Below are 5,320 nucleotides of genomic sequence, written 5' to 3'. Positions count from 1 at the left end.
CTCCTTCAGCATCTCTGCTATGTCTGGCTCTATATCTGTATCCTCATCCTCCTTCAGCATCTCTGCTATGTCTGGGTCTATATCTGCCTATGATCTTCTAATTATCGTTGCAGCACTCTCCATTGACGGTAGCCTCTCTGCATCTCTGTAACTAAAGTGGCGGGAAAAAGTACTTATGTCTGTCGACATTACAGACATAACTGCAGGACGAAATATTAGCATATCAGCATGTATTTACTTTACGTAAAGCTAATTTCTCACTAATCACATTAGGCTACAGCCCTATGACAATGTAGGCCTATGTGACAGTCTCATTGTATAGTTATGTTTTCCTATCACTCTGTTTTATTAACTTTGAATACATTTGCTAGAGCAAGGAAATAAATATTATTTATACACAGCAAGTCACCTGGCAATAATGGGCTACTCTCCCTATTTATTTACCTGTCATTCTACTATCATGTCTCTGATATGAGCTGAGGCACAAGGAAGGAATCGCTAGGACTTTGCTTATTTCTTTAGAGCTGCATAACCAAGTCCAAATTCGTGGGCTAGAAGAACCATCCTCACATTTATATCAAATGCCACATCTCCCCTGGAGCTCTCCTGCAGCCGGGAGGAAGTGTAAACACTCCTAAATGCATCACGATCACCATCAGTCTGCACATTCTATCATGACAGAATTACATAATCACTGGTTGGTGAAGTCTATGGTGATTTTCAGTCCAGTGTTTAGACACTTAAGGCAAATCAAATCATGTACAAGTTGGTTTATTTGAGACATGTGGAATAAAAGCCACTGTTGGCTGACTGCTGTCTGGTTGATCGCTGCTAGTTGGCATCTTCCCCTCAACTCATTTGCGCCTCAACGTGCTGTTGCGGGCTACCTCCTTTTTCTCATCTACCTGTACTGTCACTGCCTCGATCGGCGGATCAGTCACATTGTTTCTTTCATTCACTGCTTTTCTCGCATTGGCTAACTGAGATCGCCTATTTTTATTCACATACTGTAGTTATATTCTTCGAGATTTACTCATTTTGTCTCTCTTTACGTTGATTCTTCGCGGGAGATATTTTCAAACAAGGAAGAGCTGCGCGGCACGTGAGGCATTTTAACCAATCAGGTTGCCGGAAAGGGCCTTTAAATCCAGTAACCAATGTCAGGAAATTACTCATCTTTCAGCACGAAGCACTACGTCTACAAAGGCTATAGCCACGTATGGACTAGCTAACGATATGCTCCGGAAAACAAGCTGATTCAACATGGAGAGATTGAATAATAGCGGTTGAAGTTCTACATGAAACATGCTATCAAGAACGACATTAATGCTAGGTGTAGTTGACGGAGTTGGGATAAAATGATACAAATAAAGTATTTATATACATTATTGCCGATTTATTTGTACATTTTATGCAAAATATCTCCAAATCAGAAAATTGACAGGTGGAAGCAAAATCACAATTTTTGCCTGTGGTGCCTGGCCTTAGAAACAAATTCCCTTGTGGCTCAGTTGGCAGAGCATGGTGTTTGCAACGCCAGGGTTGTGGTTTCGTTTCCCACGGGGCGCCAGTAAGGAGAACATTTTTTTACGAAGTGTATGCATTCAATACTGTAGTCACTCTGTCTGCTATGCCAAATGACTAAAATGTAAAAATGTTATTTACAATGATGTCATCACATTTGATGTTTTGGTTGAAACAATGTTGATTCAACCTATTTTTACCCAGTGAAAGAATGCTGCTTTGCCCTGAGTAGAGATTTTAAACCTGAGCCACAGGCTGGGACATTAAATTGTCAGGGCAGGTCCTGAGAGATTTGGGCTTGTGAAGAATAAAATTACAATGACTCTACCACAGACTCGACCTCAGTTTAGAAAGTAATCTGTCCTCCACTGTCTCTCTCACTGTCCCAAAAAGGAGTCCTTCAATCAGTGGTAGCCAGGAGAAGTAGCACAGCGCAAATGTTCTACCGATTTCCCCCCGTTGTTATTTTTTGTTACTGTGAAACAGGTTCAACCAGGTTTCTAGCGAAGGTAAACCAAAATTGCATTCAATTAGGCCTAGCTTGAAAAGAAATCTGCATACTATTATTATTTTAAATAATATAATATACATTTAGCAGACACTTTCATCCAAAGCAATTTACAGTAGTGTATGCCTATTTTCTTTGTATGGGTAACCCCAGGGGAAGTCACCCTTGCATTGCGAATACCCTGCCACACAGGACCAGAAATTGTCCACAAACTGATAAGGGTCACTGTGTGTATGCCTGAGACTATCATCACAAAATATCAACACAAGAGTTTCTTAATCACTTGATTTATTTGTAAAGTTTTGGCATGCACTGCCAATACAAGGAAAATAGTTATGTAACCTATACAGTATGTACAGTTCTACCAGCACACGAGTTTCACAATGTTACTTTTTTAGCTACTTTACAGTGGTTTTGAGACAATAGAGTGTCCTCACTTGAGGGCTTAGTGACTGAACAACACAGAACAGGAGACTCTTTGAATAAATATCTTCTCAGAAGTACCTTCAGTATGCAGATCTATATACAAGCCACAGCAGCACAAGGCGAGTCATTGATCAAGGTTATCTATTGTGTGATTCTATGATTCTAATATTGTATTTTAGTAGTTATTCAATTAAGCTTTGTGAAAGCAGCAATTGTTAAGGCTCACTGTTCATTAGGCTGTAAAGCTATTTACATGTTGTGCTGTCAAATTTATGAAAATATTCTCGAAATTATGAAAATATTCTAAAGGTAAGTGTGTGGTATTTATCCTATGAAACCTGTTTTGTCATATTATCCCATATTCTTAATATTATGGAGCAACTAAAGCTCCATTGTGTGCTTAAGTTGAATGATGAACCATTCCCGAATCTTGTGTACTTTCAACCTATAATTCTATAATATGTCATTGTGTTGGTACACTGAAAACACTGTTGGGATTTCTGGTGTTTGTTTCACACAGCTTCTTTACTACTTGATTTGCACCTAAATCATAAACATAAAGGCATCCAAGGTGGCATTCTACTGTACAGTTGTAGTCGGAAGTTAACATACACCTTAGCCAAATACATTTAAACTCAGTTTTTTCACAATTCCTGATATTTAATCAGAGTAAAAATTCCATGTCTTAGGTCAGTTAGGATCACCACTTTATTTTAAGAATGTGAAGTGTCAGAATAATAGTAGAGAGAATTATTTATTTCAGCTTTTACTTCTTTCATCACATTCCCAGTGTGTCAGAAGTTTACATACACTCAATTCGTATTTGGTAGCATTGCCTTTAAATTCATTAACTTGGGTCAAACGTTTCGGGTGCCTTCCACAAGCTTCCCACAATAAGTTGGGTGAATTTTGGCCCATTCCTCCTGACAGAGCTGGTGTAACTGAGTCAGGTTTGTAGGCCTCCTTGCTCGCACACGGTTTTTCAGTTCTGCCCATACATTTTCTACAGGATTGAGGTCAGGGCTTTGTGATGTCCACTCCAATACCTTGACTTTGTTTTCCTTAAGCCATTTTGCCACAACTGTGGAAGTATGCTTGGGGTCATTGTCCATTTGGAAGACCCATTTGCGACCAAGCTTTAACTTCCTGACTGATGTCTGGAGATGTTGCTTCAATATATCAACATAATTTTCTTTCCTCATGATGCCACCTATTTTGTGAAGTGTACCAGACCCTCCCCTCCTGCAGCAAAGCACCACCACAACATGATGCTGCCACCCCCGTGCTTCACGGTTGGGATGGTGTTCTTCGGCTTGCAAGCCTCCCCCTTTTCCTCCAAACATAACGATGGTCATTATGGCCAAACAGTTCTATTTATGTTTCATCAGACCTTTTCTTCAAAAAGTACGATCTTTGTCCCCATGTGCAGTTGGAAACCGTAGTCTGGCATTTTTATGGCGATTTGGAGCAGTGGTTTCTTCCTTGCTGAGCGGCCTTTCAGGTTATGTCGATATAGGACTCGTTTTACCGTGGATATAGATACTTTTGTACCTGTTTCCTCCAGCATCTTCACAAGGTCCTTTGCTGTTGTTCTGGGATTGACCTGCACTTTTCGCACCAAAGTACGTTCATCTCTTGGAGACAGAACGCGTCTCCTTCCTGAGCGCTATGACAACTGTGTGATCCCATAGTGTTTATACTTGCGTACCATTGTTTGTACAGATGAACGTGGTACTTTCAAGCGTTTGGAAATTGCTCCCAAGGATGAACCAGACTTGTGGAGGTCTACAATTGTTTTCTGAAGTCTTGGCTGATTTCTTTTGATTTTCACATGATGTCAAGCAAAGTGGCACTGAGTTTGAAGGTAGGTCTTGAATACATCCACAGGCACACCTCCAATTGACTCAAATTATGTCAATTAGCCTATCAGAAGCTTCTAAAGCCATGACAGCATTATCTGGAATTGTCCAAGCTGTTTAAAGGCACAGTCAAATTAGTGTATGTAAACTTCTGACCCACTGGAATTGTGATACAGTGAATTATAAGTGAAATAATCTGTCTAAACAATTGTTGGAAAAATTACTTGTCATGCACAAAGTAGATATCCTAACCGACTTGCCAAAACTATAGTTAACAAGAAATGTGTGGAGTGGTTGAAAAACAAGTTTTAATGACTCCAACCTAAGTGTATGTAAACTTCCGACATCAACTGTATGTGTTTTATGCTGTGTTGAAAATATGAACACTAAATCAATCCACTCATATTGGTTCCATAATGTTTTAAGATTAATCTTTGTTGATATATTTGCCCCCCCCAAAAAAGCGCTATTTAACAGACAGGAAACAAGGTAATGCTGATAAATGCATACCAATGCATCTGGTACTAAAACAAATACGTCCCTCTAAAAAGTAATTTACCTAACACATAGTGCACTTCAGATCGGGTAAAAACACTTAAATCTGTCATGTATTAAAAAATAAAACAAACGGACATAAACATACATTAATATACAAACATAATGGATAATGTAGAAACAATAAATACATTTGTTTGATACAATAACTTAAGTCACATTTACACAAGAAATATAACTTGCATTGACAATTTATAATGAGTCTGTTTCAGTACCCCTCCCCAAAACAAAAGTAGAATATTATGTTAGAAATTGCCAAAACTATCAAAAGCATCCAACATAATGCGCACTAGATTTTATCAAGAAAATAATATTGAACTTTAAGCTACAGAAAATAAATATTGTACACTACAGTATGTCTAACCTTATGAACCAACCTGAAAGTTAGAGATTGATGCAGACCAGTAGAGGCTGCTGAGGGGAGGGCTGCTCATAGTAATTGCTGGAA

Source organism: Salmo salar, chromosome ssa28 (assembly GCF_905237065.1).
Source record: "Salmo salar chromosome ssa28, Ssal_v3.1, whole genome shotgun sequence".
Classification (NCBI taxonomy): Eukaryota; Metazoa; Chordata; class Actinopteri; order Salmoniformes; family Salmonidae; genus Salmo; species Salmo salar.
The sequence above is the reverse complement of the archived record's forward strand: the minus strand, read 5'-3'. Positions refer to the sequence as shown.